Genomic DNA, 23,570 nt, shown 5'->3' with positions numbered 1-23,570 from the left:
GCAGCTGGGAAGATGGGCCAGCCTCTTGTGGGAGCAGGCCCTCGAGAGTGGTGCTTTCCCCAGGCTGAGACACTAGAGCTGCCCATCCTACAAAGCTGAGGGCCTGATTCTAGGGGACCTAGTGGATTGGCTCCTATTTCTGGAAAGAAGCAGATCAATGTGATTTGATGCAGCCATTAGGAGGTCCCCTCACCCATTATTGCGTGTCTAAAAAGCCCACCACTTCTGCAGTTGCCTGGTGTTGCAGTTTCTAGCAGGGCCTCCTCCATGTTGTTAGGAGAAAGGAGCAAATTATGCTCCAGCACCCCGATAAACTTCTACAACAGATATTATGCTGCACTCTCTATCAAAGTAAACTTAGGAAGGCAAGAGTCCCATATCATATGAGGAGGAACAATGGGCGGTTGGAGACCAGGTAGGCTGTTGGAAGAGCCTCCATCTTGTGGTGGGATAGGGGATGCTTGGGAGCTCTCTATAAGGTTAGGGGTCAAAGACCTTTCTTTAGAATACACAGATTCTTCCTGCACATGACCGTCGCCTCCCCCATATAAACATAGGTTTTCTCAGATATGAAGACTGTGTGCATTGCTGAGAGATGTTATTCCTTCCTTCATCATTCCTGCATGTAAGTGCCCCATCAAGGTCAGAGCTGTCAGCTGTGGGGAATTCACTGCTGATTAGCCACAGCCCATTGCAACCAGGATGGAGGAACTAGCAGCCCAGCCCCAAGGAGGAGGTAGACAGCTCATGAGGGCTAATGAAGATGCCAGCTCCCTTCCTCCACAACCCCACCACCAACCGCTAAAGCTGACCACCCTCAATGCACCTGAGGTCAGTGTTGGGAGTTACATCAAATATCATGAAGCAAAACCAGTCAAGTGTGCCAGCATTTATTTCAGGCCCAAAGACTAAGACACCAGGGAAAGCAGCGGCTTGAAGCAGCAGCATCATTCATGGCTCTGCGTCTGTGGCTCCATGGCCTCAGTTTGCAAGTGTCCGGTATCTTCCCCTAGGGAGGAGAGCAGAATGCTGAGTGGACCTTGTGAAGCCCTGGGGGATTCGGGCTGGGCCTAGGGTTGTCTTAATGGAAGAGGAAGGGGAGCCAGATGGGCTTAGCGGCATAAGGAGTGGGTGGTGGGGAGAGAGAGGAAGAGGCAGGGGGAGACAGAGAGAGAGTGACACACATGGAGGATCGCTCTGAGCGCTCACCTGAAGGACTTGGTGAAACATGCCAGGCCTCTCTGGAACCAGCTCCTCCAAGACCTTTGCAGAAGAGTAGGGTTGCTGGGCGAGCCTGTGCCGCTAGATGGATTCTTCGTGGTGTCAGATAAAAACAGCACATTCCTCAGGGTCATCTTGTGGCCCTTTCACATTCTGCAAAGTAGAGCAAACAGCCTCATCCCAATGGTCCCTCCCAACTCCTGGTCTCCATTAGCTCATTCGGCAACTGGTTTGTGCATCCCGAGTCTGTTCGGGGGATGGGGATGCAGCAGTGACCTGCACAGACCAAATCTCCATGTCCTGAAGGACATTTCATGACAATGGAAGGCTATTGGACTCACCAGATCAGCAAGTGGGAGGAAGGGAGTGAAGATCATACCTGCAGGAGTGTGTGATATACCACTAGTGACCAACAGGACTTCCTTGAAGAGACAAGTGAAGCTCCTCACTCCACTGGGTGCAAAGAGGCCAAGGGCCTGCCTCTTCTATGCCCCTTTCAGCCCCCTTCTTCTCCCGCCCAACTTTCCTCCCTCCCTCAGCCTAGTTCAGTGTGTTCCAGCAGCAGTGGTTACCTTTCTGGTATGTCATATCCCCTCTGTTCTGGTGCCTCTTACCCCCACCCTTCTCATCTCTGTCTCCTTTTGTTCTTTCCCCTGGCCCTCCCAGCAGGATCCAGCTAGCTTTCTGCTTGCTGAGCAGAACAGCTCAGCAAGCTGAAAGTCCACACCGTGGACTGAGAGTCCACACCATGACAACATGATGAACAGATTTCTTTCAGGCATGGCTCATTTTATTTGATAATGAATGATCCACTGCATGCTAGGGTCGCTTGTGGTCCCAGTTTGCCTGGGACCATTTCAGTTTTAAAACTGAAAGTCATATGTCCTGGAAAACACCTCAGTCCCACGCAAACTGGGACGGTTGGTCACCCTCCTTCATTCACGTATACACTATTGTCATATTACTATATGTTTGTTTTCCTACATTTAACAGTTGAACTTTGCAGAGTGATCCTTATATATCAGGTGTATACTTTGATGAGTAGTGTGTGCGTGTTCAAGCTTATTCATACTTTCAGAGTGTGGAGGTATATATAGCATTATTTGTTTGACCCCTGAATACATACCCACTAAAAACCTAGGATTAGACCTCCAGCATCACATGGGATGTCAGCTCATGGGATGTCACACCAGAGGTAGGGATGGAGTGGACCCAGAGTTGTAGAGACAAGGTCAGAGAAAGGAGCTGGGGATGAGGTTAATAAGACCCCTGACTCAGCAGGTAGGATGAACCAGTCGGGTCATCCCTGGCTCTGTAAGGTAATAAGATTAGTAACATCAGAAGTGTTAAAACAGAGCTTGAGTGGTCACTTGTACAGTATGCTGCAGAGGCGAGGGTTCCAATGGTTCCAGACAGCTCTGAGATTCATAGGATTCTTGTGCAAATCAGAGGTAAAGAGCCCTTAGCTTTCATGTACATAGTTACCTCTGATTTTCACAAAAATCCTCAGCAAAATATAGTGACTCTCCAAGCAAGTTTTCCCAAATTCTCAGGAACTCCTCCAAGAAGTGAACAGGTCTCATTGCCTGTCCTCACTGTCTCCCTTTCCTTGAATCCACTGCAGATTCGTTTTCTCCTACACCATTCCACCGAAACTTAGGAGGTAACTGACCATGAACTAAGAAAAACGTGAAAAGAATGTTTCTTATTTGTATGTATGACTAGCTATATGAATGGCTTGTAAGTTGTGGTTAAGTGCTTAATAAAAGCTAGGTTTCAGTTGCTAACATAAATGAATGAATAGAAATGAAGACCCCAGAAACCACACTGTCGTTTCCTTGCACGAATTCCATCATCATATAAAGAAACTAATTTCCTAAGTAGGAAGGTTCTTCCAAACTCCTGGGAAGTTCCCTGGAAATTTCCAGGGAGAAAGGCCCAAGGTTTGTCCAGTATCCATAACCAAACTCCAGGTTTCTGTTTGTGCCGTTGTAGTTTCCAAGACTCGCCACCAGGTGGCAAAACAAAACTAGAAAACTGTCTGCCACAGAGCACCCCCCCACCCCCCGAGCCCCTTCCTGTTGCAGTTTTCCAGTGAGTTTTCTCAGGGGCTGGGATCAATCCTGGGGGACCCTCCCAAGGTACCACCCTCTATCTGAGACGTTCCAGGATGTGTCCAGAGCATGGTCCATGGTTTATGAAGTCTGCAATGATGCTTAAGGCAGTGGCAGGGACATCTTTCGTCAGGTGCCCTAGGCTGGGGGACTCAATCCATCTTCCCATTAGTAACCCTGTGATGTGGTGGTAGGCTTCTTCAGGAAGGATGAGGGGGTGGTTGTATCTGTAAGTATTTCAAGGCAGGAAACACTGACGTCTGTGATTCTGCAGGAACAATTGGACAGCAGGGAATCAGAAACACCAGAAAGGCAGGGTCAGCAACAAAAATCCTTGCCAACTGCCATGGACTGAACTGTGTCCCCCACAAATTCATATGTTGAAGCCATAGCCCCCGAGGTGACTGTATTTGGAGCTAGACGCTTTAGGAGGCAATTAAAATGAAACAGGGTCATAAGGGTGGAGCCCTGATCCAGCAGGGTTAGTGTTCTCCTGAGAAGAGATTCCCCAGCCCCAGGGCTCGTTCTCTTCCTCTCTGCAAGCACACACCCAGCAAAGGCCATGTGTGGGCTTAGCCAAAGGGCAGCTAATCGTGAGGAGAGCCCTTACCAGGAAACGAATTGGCCAGCAACTGGAACTTGGATTTCCCAGCCTGCAGAACTGAGAGAAAATAAATTTGCATTGTTTAAGCTCCCACTCTGTGGTATCCTGCTATAGCAGCCCAAGGAGACTAATACATGAACCTTGAGATTTTTCTGGAAGATGAATCCCAGCTGGTAGGGGAGGCCAGGATGCTCACTCCCCAGAGCCTGATGTGGGGTGGAGCTGACAACCCTGCCTGGCTTGGTAATATTTCTTTTCCTTTCTGGATATCCTTTGAGAAAAATAGGTGCCATCATGCAACTGCCTTGAATGGGCTCAGAGTTTTACAGATGGTGAGAGATGAGCTGGGAGTGATGTTGTCAAGACCCCCCACCCCCACCCCGGCACTGTGGATTTGGATCACATCGAGAAATGCTACCCATGTTGGCCCCCAACTTCCTAAGGTGCTGGAATTAACTACTTTTTTTTAAGGAAAAAGTTGCATTGTTTCTTGTTTGGAGTGGATGTTACAGGGAGGAAGGGTCAACTGGATTCCGGCAGCCCTGAGACTGAACTGGAAAAATTACAGGTAAACTGTATGTGTGAAAGTACTTGGTTTATAGCAGGATGTCAATAAAATTTTGTCAAAGCGCAAACCAGCTTCTCAGAAGCTCCTACAAGAGGGGAAGTGATTCTTACTGTTATGCATAATAACAATTCCTTTTTATGAAACACGTATTAGGTACAGGTATCTTACCTGTTTAAAATATTGTCTCACACAAATAACCCTTGCATACATCCCTGTAATCTAAAATCACATGAACAATATGGCAATCTCCCTAGTCCACCCCACTCCATCACCGGGACCCTCACCAACAACTTAGAGTGTTTCCTCAAGAATTCTTCAATGTATTTGCACACATACACGTGCCCTTAGACAAAGACATGCTTCTCTTTGATGGGACCACAAAATGCATATCGGATCATGATGCACATATTGGTGGCACTTGATATTTTTCATTTTTTTTCAGTGAGTCTTGCTAAACTTCTTCTGTCAGTTCGTGGAGAAACATCTCATCATTGTCACCTTCTGCATAGTGAGTGTTCTAAGTAACACGCTATAACACTTTACCTACTTCCACACGTGAGGACCTTCAGGTTTCCCCCCATTTTTTAATGTCCTCAAATGTTTCCCCAATATCCCTGTTCACAGAGGATCTGTCTACCTAGAAAAGATACACAGAAACAAAATTTGGTGGCAAAATCCTACATGTATTTAAACATCGAATACCCATTGATAAATGGATCTCCAGAGGAGGCACCAATTCATACGCTCAGGAGCACAGTGTGGGATAGTACTCAGTGTCCTTCACCATTGCTCTTGACGGTATTCACCCCTTTAAATATTTGCCAATTGGTGGTTGAAACATGAGAGATGTGTTGAGATAAAGCATTCCTTATGGAAACTGTGAGGATCCAGGGCTCGTCATGCCTGCAAGCCTATGCTCAGAAGTCACTTGCAGGGCGGCGCCTGTGGCTCAGTCGGTAAGGCGCCAGCCCCATATACCGAGGGTGGCGGGTTCAAACCCTGCCCGGGCCAAACTGCAACCAAAAAATAGCCGGGCGTTGTGGCGGGCGCCTGTAGTCCCAGCTACTTGGGAGGCTGAGGCAAGAGAATCGCTTAAGCCCAGGAGTTGGAGGTTGCTGTGAGCTGTGTGAGGCCACGGCACTCTACCAAGGGCCATAAAGTGAGACTCTGTCTCTACAAAAAAAAAAAAAAAAAAAAAAAAGAAGTCACTTGCAGTGGCTCCAGTGGGAAGAGGCCAAGAAAGGCATAGGAAATTTAGGGGGCCATGAGAATGGCCCACCCAGCCTTGAGCATTGTAATGGAGTCCGTGGAGGTTGCCTAGGGGATTAGATGCTGAAATGAGTGAGGAAAGATGTTAGACAGGAAAAAAGCAAGAAGAAGAGCATTTACTGGAAGCACAAGACCAGGCAACTGAGATGATCTTGTGAAACTTCAAATAAGCAGATCCAGGTTTCTATTCTGTGCATTTGTGTAAGTCAAATGGCTACCAGGAGGCAGTGCGGGATTACAAAGTTGTGTCGCACAGAGAGCCTTGGTTCCTCTGCTGCAGTTCCCTAGAGGGAGAGTGCTCAGTCAGGAACTAGCCTGAGTCCCACTGTCTAGTCCTCAAAGATTTCCCAGGTTGTGTCCAGGCCCTGGTTGGAAATTTCTGAAGTCTTTCATGGGACCTAGGGCAGTGATATTTGTCTCCCTAAGGACCTGGCCTAGGAGACCCTAGTCATCCTACCCATCTTGTACCTCTGGGCTGTGAAAGGAGACAACTTTGGGGAGGAGGAGAGGCCAGTGGTGTCAGACAGTGAGTTCCTTAGAAGGTGGAGCCACAGGAGCCCATGGGAGGCCTAGCCCCTTAGGGCAGCAGTGCCCTCAGGGTCCTTGCAACTGGGGGACTGTCTGGTGTAGCAGGTAGCTGTGAGTGTCACAGTTCCCTAAGCCATGGGGTGACTGAATGCATGAGAAGAACAGGAGTTGGCAGGTCACTTAGTCCAGGATTTCATCATGCAGATTAGGAAATAGGAGCCCAGAAATGTATGGCAACTTGCTCAAGGTAACAAACACAGAGAGAAAATGTGTGACTATGGTGAGACAACCAAGTGAGGACACTGTAACTGGGATGGAGAGATGAAATATGTCTTCCCCTGGGGCTGAGAGGGCTCAGGAACCAAGGGCCTGTACAAGTGGGTTATCATAGCAAAGAGAGTCTGAGGAGAGTTAGGGTGGCCAGGATCCAAATCAACAGTGGTGGAATGCCTCTTATCCCATAATGTGTGAGACTGTGTTGGTGTATAAATCAGCCTCTGGTGGGTGGTGAACAGGGGACTGAGGGCCTGGCCTATGATTGCAGGGCGGGTGGGTTTGAGGTCTACAAGTGAGGTCTCCTTTTCACCAAGCTCTACTCTATTAAATCCCATCATTGCGGTTTGGATTTCTACTGCTGTTTGCCAAGTTATGGCTGCTGCTCACCCACCAGATTGGCTAGAGGGTGGCACCATGGCATCCAGGCGTCCTCTCTCTGAGCGCTGTACAGAAGGGAAGGAAGTAGCAAGGTGGCCTCAAGCCTTTGTCCTCTGGTCCTGGGCCTCTTACGCAGTGGCAATAGCTTTGTCCACCTCTGTGTCCCATGCAGTCTCACACCCCTTTCCCTACCTGCCTTTGGCCAGCCCAGAGTCAATTCCAGAATGCAGAAAAGCCATTAGCGCCTCTGAGAAGAGTGCTCCCAGTCCAGATGTTGGAAACATCTAGCTCCTGCTGGGTGAGAGGCTCTGGGCACCAAGCTTGGGGGAATAAAAATGACGCCACTCACCTTTGTCCCAGATCAGAGGGTCTAGGCCCAACAACACCTCAGTAGACACATGTTCATTGATTCATTTTTTTCCATAAATATTTATTGGGGGCATGCTGTGTGTAAAGGCCTGTGTCCAGGCACTGGCTGTTCTAGGACCAACAAGACAGAGCTCCCACCCCAGAGATGAGAGTATGGGTGGGGACAGTCATGCAAATTAACCCACTAGAGTTGACAGCTCAGCATGCAAAATGCTATGGTAGAGAAGAGTACATGGGTATGTCTGTGTGTGCATTGGAGGAAGAACGTGTCACCTGGAGGGATGGATAATAGCATCAGAGCCCCAAAGGACGAGTGAAACGTGAAAGGCTGAAATAGGGAAATGGTGGTTCCGGAGAGAGCTACAAGTGCAAAATCCCTGAGGCAGGGAAGAATCGAAAGGTTTTGGGGGACCAAAGGCATATTTTGGCCATGGTTTGGAGAAAGATGAGGCCATAGTAGAGGAACAGAGCTGTGATGTTCAGGTGCAAGGTCTGAGAGCTGAGAGGAAAAGTCCTGGATAGGTACGGGCCCTTTCAGAATCATATGATTTGGATCTGGGTGGTGCAGGGGGAAGTCTCCATTACTGGTCTGGAATGTGTCCTGGTCTCTTGGCCCTGTGCAGTTATTTTTCTACAGTGCGTACAATGGGCCTTCTAAGTGTGCCCACCTCTCTTGGGCATACTGCTGAGGTGAGAGTGATGCCTGCCTGAGCTGTTACCCAGAAGCCAGCAACCAGACACCAGTCCTCTATGGCATGGGGGAGCTGGTGATCACTACGGAATGAGGACATTGATGTGGGCTTATCTAGTATAAATCCAGGATGACATAAAGAAGGGCTGAATTTCTTGGAGGAGTGAATTTAGGGCAAAGAGGCAGAATTGTGGGGGCAGGAGGAACTTGGAATCAGGCACCTTAGAGAGAGGAAGGCAGGGAAGGGTGGGGAAGGAGGGAGGGAAGGAATCTTAAGGGTAAGGAGGGAGGGATGGAGTAAAGGAGGGAAGGAGGGCTGAGAACATTTAGTCTTTTGTGAAAGGGATATGATCTCTGAACAGCATCCTGCTGGGGCTGCCTCCCTCACAATAGAAGTTTTCAGAAAAGTATCCAATCTGATGTACCTCGCTTCCTAGAGAACAAAATGTTTTTATACTACTTGCTAGGAAGATATTTTGCCTGCACCATTATCTTTTTAAAAAAAAAAAACACTGGAACCATTCCGAGTCACAGGGGAGCTCCCAAGGGGACGATGCAAGGCCCCATATGAACTACATTAATAGTCATGGATGCCATTTACTGAGAGCCCAGGATGTATCAGACACTCTGTCATGTGAGTTACATAAATTGAAGTTTGTCTTCCCAATAGTCCTGCAAGTTGAATGTCAGTCAAGTTTTACAGAAGAATAAATTGAGGCCAGAGACTTCAAGTAAAAACTTGCCCAAGGTCACACAGATGATTAGCGACAAAGCTGGGAGCTGCTCCTAGGACTGACTAAAACGTGGGCACACCCTGCTCCACTCTGGCATCTGAGAAGCCCTCTGGCCCTAGTCGAGGCTCTTGTGTCTTGCACGTGGTCCTCAGCTCCCAGATATTCCTGCTGTTTTAATTATTATTGATTGTTATATAACAAAATACCCCAAACATAGAAGCTTAAATGAGTAAACAGTTTTTCTCTCAGAGTTCTGTGGATCAGGCACCTGGGCATGGCTTAACTGGGTCCTCTACTTCCCAGTCTCACACTAGGCTGTTATTAAGGTGTCAGTCCAGGGACAGCAGGCTCATCTTTAGGCTCAACTGGAGGAGGATTGACTTCCAAGTTCACTCACAGGGTCATTGGCAGGATTCATTTCCTCATGGGTTGTTGGCCTGAGGGCCTCGGTTCCTTTCTGGCTGTTGAGCAAAGACTTCTATCAGCTCTTTACCAATTGGCCTTTCCCATCAGGGCAAGCACACATGCCAGAAGAGCCTGAGAGAGAGAAGGAATGCCAGCAAGTTGGAAGTCACAGACATCGCAGCTTAAGCTTGGAAGTGACACGCCAAAACCTTTGGCAAATTCTGTTGGTTAGAATCAAGTCACTAGGTCCAGCTCACCCTCAAGTGGAGAGAATTCCATATTCCATAGGGACATGAGTGCCAGGACGGGGGATCTTTGGTAGCCATCATCCAAGGCTGTCTGCCACATCTGCTCTGCACCCAGTGAGCCTCTCTGGGTATCAATCACCTTGATATAGCAAATGGGTGATGGGCCACCTTGGACTGTGCTGTGTGGTCTGCTGATCCCACCTCTGTTGCAACAGGATCACTGTTCGGGTCTAACCAGGGCTCAGGTATCCTGCCCCTGTAATCCTCCCCATCCCCACCAACCAGCCATGCCTGACCACTGAGACCATGGGCTTTGACAGCAGCTGACAGGGGAACAGCCCCCTGTGTGAGTGAGATGTTCTCATCACTCGGGCAGGGCTGGGACACAGGCTGGTGCCCCAGGCCTCTCTTGGTAAAAGAGAGATGAAGAGCCCAGCTCTCCAACTGCAGCAGGGCAGCCTTCAGGAGAACAAGGCTACAGGTGGGAGGGGAATGAGTTATCTGAAAAAGCGAATGAGAGGTTTCTGCTTTTACCCTCTGGAAGGCATCATGGGAACATCTCTAAGGCAATGTGGGAGCACCCATGCCAGAGAGGGAGCTTCTCTGAGACTGTATTTAGCCACCTAGGGTAGAGGACCTACTCTGGAGAATAGAGGAGTCAGTATAGATTGCAGATGTTTTCTATGTCTCAAGCAGAATTTAACTCAGAAAGGGGGGGAGAGAGAGACAGAGATCTGAAGCGTTTTCCCACAGGGGTGGTGGCTATTGTATTGTTCTCTCTGTTTTGAAATATTACAGTAGAAAAATACTCTAAAAGTGGAAAACAGAAGAGAAGTAGGGGCTCTCAGGGCCCCTGCAGCCCTAATTTCCCAGATGTGTCTCAGAACCAAATTTGTCAAGTTGAGGGGCTTGGTGGGCTTGGGAGTTTCCTAGGAGCCCAATGGTTCCATTAGGCTATGGGAGGTTGGGCCAGCAGGGATTTGGACACCCCTGGAGGAGTCTTAAACAGGAGCAGACCAGTGAGCGAAGCCCAGGCTTTTCCCATTTTTGAGAAGCACCCACCAGACTCAGCTCTTCCCCCACTGCTATTTTCTTGATGTATCAAGAGCAGCTTACAATGAGACATGGTATCATAATAAAAGATAAACCACCTGAGCTGATGGATGAGGCCATGTGCTGAAGGGGCTCTCTCCAAGGGTGGGGTTGGGATTGTTGTGGTCAGATTGTATTTAATGCCTCTGAAGTTTTTCCTGTGGATTCTGTGACATCTTCCCTCCTTCCGACCTTAATTCCCTGTCCCTCAATGCACAACCCTCCTCCCCAGCCCCACAGCTATCACTCAGTCACTGCCCATCAGCCACCCTATTTGAAGTGTTTGAAACCAGTAGCACACTTGCCATCCATCGACCACAGTGCTACCTCAACAGCAAGTGAAGAACAAACGATACTGCTCCAAGGCACAGGGGTACCTATATGGTAGGTACCATATAGGCCATATGGTACCACATATGGCTAAGTACTGAGGTAACTATCTCTCCACAATGCTCCCCTCTCTGCCACCTCCACCAAAAGAGACAAGCCACGACCATTGGGGATGGATAGTCATGTGGAGAGGGAAAACAATTACCATAAAGCCAAAAGAATCAAGCATGCCTGAATTTGTTTACTGCCCAGTGACAGAAAGCCCAGGGAGAGCCTGGGCATGGGGTAGTAGAGCTTGATCACTGCTCATGGCTCTTTGTCTCCAGCTGTGTGATCTCAGTTTGCAACTGTCCAGTATCTTCTTCTCCCCTAGGGTGGAAAGCAGAACAATGAGTGGACCCCATGGAGCCCTGAGGAATTCAGGCCTGGCCTGGGATTCTCTTGGTAGAAGAGGGAGAGGTAGGTGAGGGTCGTTGGGCACAGAGAGGGGGGAATCAAGAGAGAGAAAGAGAGAGAGAACCACCTGAAGGACGTCGTGAAACATGCCAGGGCTCTCTGGAACCGGATCCTCCAAGATCCTCGCAGAAGAGAAGGCCCCCTGGGTGGGCCTGTGCCACAAGATGGGTTCTCAGTGGCATTGGCAAAATAAAAGAACACAATATTTTCAGCCGGGTCAGTCCTGTTCTGGAAAATGGAGAAAAATCATCCTTGCTAACAGTGGCATTGCTTCCTTCATCAATCAAATGTGTGTTGAAGGCCTATTATGTGCACACCAGGCTCAGTCCTAGGTACTGGAGATTCAGCAGTGAACTCCATAGATCTAGGTCCAAGCCTTCCTGGGGTCAACAATCTGGAACACTGGAGGGAAATCAAGAGTCTGTTCTCCCTTGGGAAGGCTGAAAAGTTGAGCTTCCCACCCTGCAAAATTGATGGCTCTTTCCTCATATAGTTGCATCAGGAGTCAGCCACAGCAGGATGCCACTGAAATTCATGTTTTCTGAAGAGTGTGATGTGCACATGGTGTCGGAAAGGACTTATTGCCAGAGGCCGGCTGGTAGAGCTCCTCATTGTGTTGGGTTTAAAGAAGCTAAGGGCCTGTCCCCTCCATGAAACTCCATTCCCATGTCCTTGGCCTGGATTCCTACTATCCTCTCCTGTGGAGTACACCCTGTTCAAGTGGTTGATACATTCTCATAAATGCCTGGGAGTACTGAGATGCCTTCTTGACTGATATTGTTTCCCCTTCCTCTCCTTAACTCTGCCTTGAACTCACTCGCTACTCAGACTTCCAGCCCCACCTCTCCACTCTAATGTAGATGACTAAATTATTAATTGAAAGTGATGGCTTCTTTTACATTACTCTATTTGCAAATATGTGAGCCTGGAGACTTAAGGAGAGATCTATTTGGCTTTAAGCTTTACTAAAATTCAAGCCAAGGTACTTGCCAGTGGTAACTTCCTCCTCAACAGCTCCATCCTCTTGCCAAGAAACCTGATGGGTAGACAGGGAGGCTCTGACAGATCCCCAAAAGTATTCCTAAATTTCTAATGAGCAGAGCCCCAGCTTTGCTGGGAATCCATAATCAAACTCCAGTTTTCTCTCCCATGCATTGGTGGAAGCCAAGGTAGGGCAGTTGAGGGAAGCACAGGTATAGAAAACTGTGTTTCATGGTGACCTGGAGTCCTTTAGCTGTAATTTCTGAGAGTCAGGCTACTCAGTCAAGGCTCAGGCTTAGCTCTAGGGAACCTCCCAAGGTCCTGACCTTGAGCATTCCCAAGGGTGGGTCCGGGGCTTGAAATAGGCTTTCCAGAACCCTGTGATGGACTTTGAGACAGTGACAACTGAGCCTCCAGGGCTTTGGTCTAGATATCAGTTTTCCCACTTAATTCTGATTGGTGTCAGGAGGAAGAAAGAATTTGGAGATGCGCGGTAGGGTAAATATATTAGAGTGATCCGTGCTAGATGGCACTCCAAAGAATCCACACCGATTTACACCACCAGTGTCAGAACCTCGGTATATGATACCGGATTGGTATCATTCATAGTGTTTGTCAATTTGTGGTTTGAAAGTGGAATTTGACTGTTATTTTATTTCCATTACTATTTGGAACATGGAGCTCCTATTCCTTTCATATTGGCCATTTGTATTTCTATTAACGGCCTGCTCAAATTCTGTGCTGGCTTTGCTACTGTTATTTTTGTTTGTTTGTTTGTTTGTTTTTGCAGTTTTTGGCAGAGACTGGGTTTGAACCCACCATCTCTGGCATATGGGGCCGGCGCCCTACTCCTTTGAGCCACAGGTGCCGCCTTACTACTGTTGTTTTTTCTTGCTCGTGTTTCTTGAATTGTTTCATCGGGGCTCTTCATATATGATTCTTTAGTTTTCTATAATTGAAGAACATGTTTGCTCCCAGTCTCTCACTTCTATTTGCACTTCATTTTCTGTGTCTTCTCATATGGACACTTTTCATTTGGGGTGTACAAGCTGGCTACTTTATTCAATCTTCACCACAATCACATGAGGTTGGTACTATTTACTTATTTTATTTTATTTTATTTTTTAAATTTTTTTAACATTTAACAAATATTTATTGATGTATGGGTCAGAGTTACTCTACACCCTAGAGACAGAAATCACCACAGTTCTATGGGTCAAGAGACCACACTGACAGGTGGAGACACGTTAATGGGCTGTACCCTTACAGGGCTTTCCATCTGTAAGAGTTTCGGCCATGCTCTTGACATTTTTCCTTCTTCATTCATTTAATGTTTCAATTTACAATTTGCACATAATAATCATATATTTATAGGGTAGAGTGTGATGCTTCAAAGCACATATACATTGCATAATGACCAAATCAGGGTAATTATCATAGCCATCACTTTAATCAGTTATCATTTCCTTGCAGTGGCAACATTCAAAAATCTTCTCTTCTAGCTATCTTGACATGTATACTGCATTGTTATTTGCTACAGTCAATCTACAGTATAATGTAATACCTGAACATATTCTTCCTGTCTAACTGTAACTTTGTACCCTTTGACCAACCTCTCACATTTATTTTCCTACCGCCCTACCCTCCCCAGCCCCACTGGTAACCTCTATTATACTCTGTAGTTCCATGAAGTCATTTTTTTATTTTTACATATACGTGTGTTTATTAGGTTTCCATTTTTTGCCTTCACAAAATTAAAGAGGCTTAAAATTTAATAACAATAGCAATGTTTAGCGTGAGGACTAAAAACAAAAACCTCGTAAAGAATAAATGAACATAAATACATTCAGAAAAGAAATCAGAGAATTGCTGCATCGAAATATTAAACAATAATAATAATGATGATAATGCAAAGAAAGTAACATTCACATTGTCAAATAAGAATATGTCTATTATAGAATGCTTTGACTTGGAGATTCAGTATGGAGTCATCAGTTAACTTCTTATTATTTTTTAAAGTCTCAAAAAACAGACAACTAATATTTATAAATAAAAGTAAAAGATAATTTCAAAAAACAGATCATGTCAAATCTTATAGACAATAGAAAAAGAAGAAATACTTCGAAATCATTCTACTTGATCTGGATACACCTGATATTAAAATTGGAGAGAATATATTATTATAAAGGGGAAATTAAAAACACATTTCACTTATAAATGAGGATGGCATATCCCAGACAACGTATTAACAAGTTGAATTAAAAATTAATGTTTAAATAATATACTTTAGTCAAAATTAAATCCAATTTATGTGAGAATTAGTCACTATTTTCTTTTATTGTCTTTTTTTTCTTCTTTTCCTTTCCCTCACTGATTCCCTCCTTCTCTGTCTGGTCTCCCCTTCCCTCATGCCCCACTGTGTCATTAATTGTCATTAATTGTCCTCGTATCAAAGTTGAATACATAGGATTCAACTTCTCCAAAGTTGAACACATAGGATTCATACTTCTTTTTGCAGCATTTATACTAACCTGAATGGAGGTTAGTATAAATGCATTATTGAACATTAATAACTGAACACATTATTCTTAGTGAAGCATCACAGGAATGGAGAATTATGAATTTTTTTTTTTTTAAGATACTGTATCTGAGCGAGATCACGTGGTATTTTTCTTTCTGTGCCTGGCTTGTTTCACTTAACATAATGTCCTCCAGGTTCATCTATGTTGCCACAAATAACAGGATTTCATTTCGTTTTATGGCTGGGCAGTATTCCAGTGTACATGTGTGTACACAAACACATAACTTTTTCTTTTTTTAATTTCAAAATATTATGGGGGTACAAATGTTTTTGGTCACATGGATGAGTTTTGTAATGTTTGAGTGGTTTATTTGTGTGTCTTGTTTTGCAAAATACAGGTCTTTTGCTCATTTTATTTTTTTTATTTATTCATCTTTAAATTTTATTTTCTTATTCCAAATTAGTATGAGGGCACAAATTTTTAGACTACATTGTCCTCACTCGGAAGGTAAAGTTCCAGTTCTAAAAGAGCCCCTCACCTAGGGGGCATGCTGTCCACCCTTACATTGTGCACATTAGGCGAGATCCTGCCAAATGCCCTCCCTCCTTCCGCCAATCATCCTCCCCCTTCATCCCCTTCCCCTACCTCCTTACAAGACTATATTCGTGTCTTTTTCCCCTTTTAAAATCAGTCTATTATTATTGTATTTTTAATTTGCTATTGAATTGTTTGAGTTCCTTATATATTCCGGATATTAATCCCTTGTCAAGTGCATGGTTGGCAAATACTTCCTCTCATCTGGTAGTTCCTTCTTCACTGTATTGATTATTTTCTTTGCTGAGTAGAAGCTTTATACTTGATACAATCTCATTTGTCTATTTGTGCTTTTGTTTCCTATGCTTTTGAGGTCTTATTTTCAAAATCATCGCCCAGTCCAATAACATGAAGCATTTTTCCTATGTTCATTCCAGTAGTTTAATAGTTTCAGGTCTTATGCATAAGTCTTTCATTCATTTTGAGTTTTGATATCTGTGTAGGGTGAGAGGCAAGCATCTACTTTCATCCTTCTGGGTGTGAGTATTCAGTTTTCTCAGCACCATTTATTGAAGAGACTGTCCTTTCCCTAATGTGTGCTCTTGGAGCCTCTGTTGAAAATCAGTTAGCTGCTAATGCATGGATTTGTATCTAGGTTCTCTATTCTGTTTTATTGTTCTATGTTCTGGTGTTATTTCAGCACCATGTTGTTTTTGTTGCCATAGCTTTGAAGTATGTTTTGCCAGTCAGGTAGCCTGGTGTCTCCAGCTTTGTTATTTCTGCTTGGAATTACTTTGGCTATCAGGGTCTTTTGTGGATCCATGCGAGTTTTAGGATTATTATTTTATTTCCTGTGAAGTGTACCATTGGTGTATTAACAGGCATTTCCTTGAACGTGTAGATCACTTTGTGTAATATGGACATTTTAACAATATTAATTCCTCCAATCCATCAGGATGGGATATTTTCCCATTTGTTTGCATCTTCTTCAATTTCTTTCATCAGTGTTTTATAGATTTCACTGTAGAAACTCTTTCACCTCTCTAGTTAAATTTATTCTCAAACATTTAATTTACTTTTTTTGTGGCTATTGCAGATGGAATTGTTATTTTTTTAATTTCTGTTTCGGGGAGTTTTGCTATTGGTGCATAAAAGTGCTACTGATTCACGTTTGTTGATTTGGTATTTTGACACTTCACTGGGATTAATTTTTTAGTTCTAAGAGTTATTTGGTAGAGTCTTTAGGATTTTCTATATGATCATGTCATTTGCAAACAGGGACAATTTGACTCCCCCCTTACCAGTTTTTACCCCTTTATTTATTTCTCTTGACTAATTGCTCTGGCTAGAACTTCCAATACTGTGCTGAATGAAAGTGGTGGAAGTGGGCAACCTTGTCTTGTTACAGATCTTAGAGGGAAAAAGGTTTTAATGTTTTTCTGTTCAGTATAATATTAGCTTTGGGTTTACCATATATGGCCTTTATTTTGTTGAGTTATGTTCCATCTATACTCAATTTGTTGAGAGTTTCTATCATGGAGGGATGTTGAATTTTACTGAAAGTTCTTTCAGCAACTATTAAAATCATCATATGGTTTTTGTCCTTGATTCTCCTAATGCGATGTCTCACATTTACTAACTGGTGAATGACTTACATCCCTGGGATGAATCCCTCTTGATCACGGTGAATGATGTTTTTAATGTGCTGCCACTGTTTTTTTGAAGCTCTTTGCACCTATGTATATTAGGCATATTAGTTTTCTTGTTGTGTCCTTGTCAGGTGGTGGAATTGGGGTAGTGCGGGCTCCAAAAATTGTGTTTAGAAGAATTTTCTTCTCTTCAATTTTTTGAAAGACTTCGAGGAGAATTCACACACATTCTTTATTTTTTTTATTTTTTATTAAGTCATATACACATAGATCATGAATACATTTTTGTATATGTAGGGTACAATGTGTTGTTTTTTTTAATACAATCTGATGTGGTTACATCAAACCAATCAACATAGCTTTCATCTCATTTACTTGATTATTGTGTTAAGAAATTTATGTTCTGCACTTGACAGATTTGACTTGTACCCTTGCAAATGCTCCATAGGTGTGGTCCCGCCTTACCCTCTCTCTATTGAACCTCCCCCTCCAACCCTTCCCACTCCATTTCTCTCCTTCATCCTGGGCTGTAGTTTGTGTTCTATCTTTCATAAGAAACTGTGAGTAAATATAAGTTGGTTTCATAGAAGTACTGAGTACAATGGATCCTTTTCCTTCCATTCTTGAGATACTTTGCTCAGGAGAATATGTTCCGGGTCCTTCCACGTAAACATAAAAGAGGTAAAGCCTCCATCTTGTTTTAAGGCTGCATAGTATTCCATGGCATACATATACCACAATTTATTAATCCAGTCATGGGTCGATGGGCACTTAGGCTTATTCCATGACTTACCTATTACGAATTGAGCTGGAATGAATAATCTGGTGCAAATATCTTTTTGCAAAATGATTTTTGGTCTTTTGGATATACTCCTAGTAGAGGAATTGCAGGATCCAATGGCAGGTCAATTTTTAGATCCCTGAGTGTTCTCCGTGCTTTAAATGTTTGATAGAATTAAGCAGTAAAGCCATCCATTCACTGGGCTTTTCTGTGATTGCCTCAATCTCATTTTGGGTTTTCTATTTCTTCCTGGTGCAATCTTAGGTTGTGTGTGTTCAGAAATTAACCCATTTCATCTAGATTTTGTATTAGTTGGCTTGTAGATGTTCGTGCTTGTCTTTTATGATCTGATCCTTTGTATTCTTGTTGTACCAATTGCAGTGCATCATTTTTCACCCGTGCTTTTGTTTATTTGAGTCTTTTCTTCTCCCCTTACTTTGGCTAAAGATTTTTCATTCTCTTTTTCTTTTCAAAAAGCTAACTCCTTGTTTTGTTGATTTCTTAAATTGTTTCTCTAAACCTCTATTTCATTTATTTCTGCTCTGATCTTTCTTATTTCTTGTTTAAAACTTCATATCAATATAAGGACACATACCATTAGGTTACATTCTTTGTGCTTGTTAGGAAAAGTCCCAGCTGTATTTGAGTCTTTCACCCAGGAGGTGTACCATATATGCCTACATTGTACCCATTAGGCGGGATCTTGCTGAGCATTTTCTCCCCTTTTGCCTTTTCCCAGTCTCCACTTCTTGAATGTAATTGGATTTTTCCTCTTGTGTGGGCCTGTAGTTGTTCATCTACTAGTTTCAAATTAGTATTGAGTACATGGGATGCTTGTTTTTGATTCTTGAGATACTTTACTAAGGAGAATGATCTTCAATTCCATCCAGGAAAATACAAGAGATGTAAAGTCTCCATCTTTTTTCATGGATGAGTAATACTCCATGGTGTACAAACAACACAGTTTATTAATTCGTTCATGGGTTGGTGGGCACTTGGGTTGTTTCCACACCTTTGCAATTGGGAACTGAGCTGCTGTAAACATTTGAGTGCAAATAGCCTTATGGCAAAATGATTCCCCCACCCTACCCCCTTTGGATAGATACCTAGTAACGGGATTGCAGGACCAAATGTAAGGTCTACTTTTAGCTACTTGAAGATGCTCTATACTTTTTTCCAAAGACCCTGTACTAGTCCCTTCTCTCCACACCCACTCCATAATCACTGATTGCTACAAAAATCTCTATGCCCAGAAATCTCACAACGTGAAGGAAATGGAACAATACCTGGAATCATATCACCTCCCGAGACACAACGAGAAAGAATTAGGACACTTGAATAGACCAATATCAAGCATTGAAAATGCAACAACAATAAAATAGCTTCCAACAACAGCAACAAAAAGTCCTGGACCAGACAGTGTTACACCAAAATTCTTCCAAACCTTCAAAGAAGAACTCATACCTATATTGCAGAACATATTCCAAAACATTGAGAAGGAAGGAACCCTCCTCAGCTCTTTCTATGAAGCAAATATCACCCTGATACCAAAACCGGAAAAAGACTCAACAAAAAAAAGAAAACTACAGACCAATGTCATTAATGAGTATTAGTGCAAGAATACTCAGTAAAATCCTAGCAAATAGAATGCAGCTACATATTGAAAAAAATTTGCAACACAATCAGGTGGACTTTATCCCAGTGATGCCAGGCTGGTTTAACATATGCGAACCCTTAAACACAATTCACCACATAAATCAAAGCAAAAGCATAGACCAGGTGATCCTCTCAATAGAAGCAGAAAAAGCATTTGACAAAATTCAGCATCCTTTTCTGATAAGGCATAGATGGGACATTTCTTAAACTGATACAAGCCACATACCTTAAACCCACAGCCAACCATCATACTGAATGGAGAAAAACTGAAAGCATTTACCCACTTTGAACTGGAATGAGACAAGAATGTCCACTTATCACCACTACAATTTAATATAGTGCTGGAAGTCCTAGCCAAGGCAATCAGGCAAGAGAAGGATATCAAGGGTATCCAAATGGGGACAGTGGAGGTCAAAATCACACTCTTTGCTGATGATATGGTCTTATACTTACAAAGAACAAGAGACTCAACTACAAGACTCCTGGAAGTGAGCAAGAAATACAGTAATGCCCTGGGAAATAAAATCAATGTCCACAAATCAGTAACCTTCATATACCCCAACAACAGTCAACAGTCAATCTGAGAATAAGATCAAAGCCACAAGTCCTTCCACAGTAATGTTGAAGAAAATGAAATACCTTAGAATATACCTAACGAAGAATGGAAAGGATATCTACAGAGAAAACTGTGAAACCCTGTGCAAAGAAATAGCAGAAGATGTTTTCAAAAGTGGAAGAACATACCACACTCATGACTGGGAAGAATCAATTGTTAAATGTCTATACTACCCAACGCAATCTACAGATTTAATGATCTTTGTTATTTCTTTCTTTTATTTTTTTATTACGTCATACATGCGTAGATCATAAATACATTTATGCCTTTGTGATTTTCAATGTGGTGGTTATTTGTACAAATTGGAGTGCGTACATCCTACTAATTAACATAGCTTTCACCTCATTGACTTAATCACAGTGTTAGAACACTTGTGTTCTATACTAGACAGATTTAACTTGTACCCTGGCAATATGCTCCATGGGTGTGGTCCCACCATTAAACCTCCTTCTATCAAACCACCCCCCTCCACTCCCATCCCACTGCCCTTCCCTCCTTCATCCTGGACTATAGTTGTGATTCATCTTTCATATGAAAGTGTGAGTGATTATAAATTGGTTTCATAGTAGTACTGAGTACATAGGATACTTTTTTCCATTTCTGAGATACTTTACCAACAAGAATATTTTCCAGTTCCATCCATGTAAACATAAAAGAGGTAAAGTCTCCATATTTTTTTAATGCTGCATAGTATTCCATGGTGTACATATATCATAATTTATTAATCCATTCATGGGTCGTTGGGCACTTATGCTTCTTCCATGACTTGGCAATTATGAGTTGAACTGCAATGAACAATCTGGTGCAAATATCTTTGTTACCAAGTAATTTTTGGTCTTTTGGATATACTCCTAGTAGAGGAATTGCAGGATCAAATGGCAGGTCTACATTTAGATCCCTGGGTGTTCTCCAAACTTCTTTCCAAAAGGAACATACTAGCTTGCATTCCCACCAGCAGTGCAGAAATGTTTCCCTTTCTTCACATCCACGCCAACATCTGTAGTTTTGGGATTTTGTGATGTGGGCTACTCTTACTGGAGTTAGATGATATCCCAAAGTGGTTTTGGTTTGCATTTCACTGATGATTAAAGATGATGAGCATTTTTTCACGGGTCTGTAGACCATGCACCTGTCTTCCTCAGAGAATCTTCTGTTCATGTCTCTTGCCCACCATGAAATGGGATCACTTCTTCTTTTCTTATTCATTAGTTTGAAGTTCTCTGTGGATTCTAGTTATTAGACCTTTGTTGGAAATATGATCTGCAAAAATCCTCTTCCATTCTGGGACTGTCTACTTGTTTTACTTACTGTGTTCTTGGCAGTGCAGAAGCTTTTTAGTTTGATCAGATCCCAGTAATGTATTTTTGATGTTGCTTCAATTGTCCAGGGGTTCCTTCTCATAAAGTATTCTCCCAGGCCAATTTTTTCAAGTGTTTCCCCTGTACTCTCTCAAGGAATTTTTATAGTTTCATGTCTTAAATTTAAGTCCTCTTGCCATTGAGAGTCAATTTTTGTTAGAGGAGAAAGATACGGGTCAAGTTCCAGTCTTCTACAAATCACCAGCCAATTCACCCAGCACTATTTGTTAAATAGGGAATCTTTTCCTCAATTTATACTTTTGATAGTCTTATCAAAGATCAAATGAAACCAAATGGGTTCATCTTTTGGTTTTCAATTCTGTTCTGTACACTTACCTCTCTATTTTTGTGCTAGTACCATGCTGTCTTGATCACTATAGATGTATAGTTTAGTCTGAAGTCTGGTAGCGTGATTCCTCCTGCTGATTTGTTTTTATGTCTGAGTAATGTCTTGGTTATCCAGGGTTTTTTCTGTTTCAATATAAAATGAAGTACTAATTTTTCCAGGTATTTAAAATATGACAGAGGTGCTTTAATAGGGATTGCATTAAATCTGTAGATTGCTTTGGGTAGTTTAGACATTTTAACAATGTTGATTCTTCCCAGCCATGAGCATGGTATATTTTACCATTTGTTAACATCTTCAGCTGTTTCTTTTCTCAGAGTTTCATAGTTCTCTTTATAGAGATCTTTCATGTCCTTTGTTAGGTACACTCCCAGATATTTCATCTTCTTTGGCACTATTGTTAAGGGAATAGAGTTCTTGACTGTTTTTTCACCTCGACTATTGGCATATATAAAGGCTACAGATTTGTGAATATTGATTATGTATCCTGAGACACTGCTGTATTCCTTGATCACTTCCAGGAGTTTTGTAGTTGATCCCCTGGGGTTTTCCGGATATACAATCATATCATCTGTGAAGAGTGATAGTTTGATATCCTCTGATCCTATTTGGATACCTTTCATCACCTTTTCTTGCCTAATTGCGATGGCTAAGAATTCCATTACAATGTTAAAAAGCAGTGGAGACAAGGGGCAACCTTTCCTGTTTTCTGATCTGAGTGGAAATGATTTCAATTTAACTCCATTCAGTACAATATTGGCTGTGGGTTTACTGTAGATGGCTTCTATCAGTTTAAGAAATGTCCCTTCTATACCCATTTTCTTGAGTGTTCTGATCAAGAAAGGATGGTGGATATTATCAAAAGCTTTTTCTGCATCAATTGAGAGAATCATATGGTCTTTGTTTTTTATTTTGTTTATGTGATGAATTATATTTATAGATTTATGTATATCAAATCATTCTTGGGACCCTGGGATAAAATTCACTTGGTCATGGTGTATAATTTGTTTGATTTGTTGCTAGATTCTGTTTGCTAGGATCTTGTTGAATATTTTTGCATCAATATTCATTAGTGATATTGGTCTATAATTTTCTTTTCTTGTTGGGTCTTTTCCTGGTTTGGGGATCAAGGTGATGTTTGCTTCATAGAATGTGTTGGGTAGTATTCCTTCTTTTTTCTATATTTGCAAAAGGTTGAGTAATATAGGGACTAGTTCCTCTTTAAAGGTTTGGTAAAGTTCTGACCTGAAGCCATCTGTTCCTGGGCTTTTCCTTTTAGGGAGATTTTGCATAGTTGATGCTATTTCAGAACTTGATATAGGCCTGTTCAACATTTCCACTTCATTCTGGCTAAGTCTAGTAAGGTGGCGTGCTTCCAAGTATTGGTCTATTTCCTTCAGATTTTCGTATTTCTGAGAATAGACTTCCTTGTAATATTCATTAAAGATTTTTTGAATTCACCTTTATCATTTCTGACTGAAGAAATTAGAGATTTTACTCTTTTATTTCTGGTTAGGTTAGCCAAAGGTTTATCTAGTTTATTCACCTTTTCTTGAAACTTTCTGATTGATTGATCTGTTGTATATTTTTTTGTTTTCAATTTCATTTAATTCTGCTCTAATTTTAGTTATTTATTTTCTTCTGCTTGGTTTGGGATTGGAATGTTCTTCCTTTTCCAGTTGCTTGAGGTGTACCATTAAGTTGTTGACTTCCTCTCTTTTGGTTCTTTTGAGGAAGACTTGCAAACTATTAATTTCTCTCTAAGGATTGCCCTTGCAGTATTCCAGAGGTTATGGTAATCTACGTCTTCATTATAGTTTTGTTCTAAAAATTTGGTAATTTTC

At 42.7% G+C, this 23,570-nt stretch overlaps 1 protein-coding gene across 2 annotated transcripts in view; it reads left to right on the top strand.

Annotated features, from left to right (window-relative positions):
* Positions 1 to 23,570, top strand: part of DMRTC1 (DMRT like family C1) — a 144,229-nt gene that overhangs the window by 4,178 nt on the left and 116,481 nt on the right. The gene's annotated exons all lie outside the window — the stretch shown is intronic.

The sequence above is a fragment of the Nycticebus coucang genome, chromosome X, assembly GCF_027406575.1.
Source record: "Nycticebus coucang isolate mNycCou1 chromosome X, mNycCou1.pri, whole genome shotgun sequence".
NCBI classification, from domain to species: Eukaryota; Metazoa; Chordata; class Mammalia; order Primates; family Lorisidae; genus Nycticebus; species Nycticebus coucang.
The sequence above is the reverse complement of the archived record's forward strand: the minus strand, read 5'-3'. Positions and strand labels throughout refer to the sequence as shown.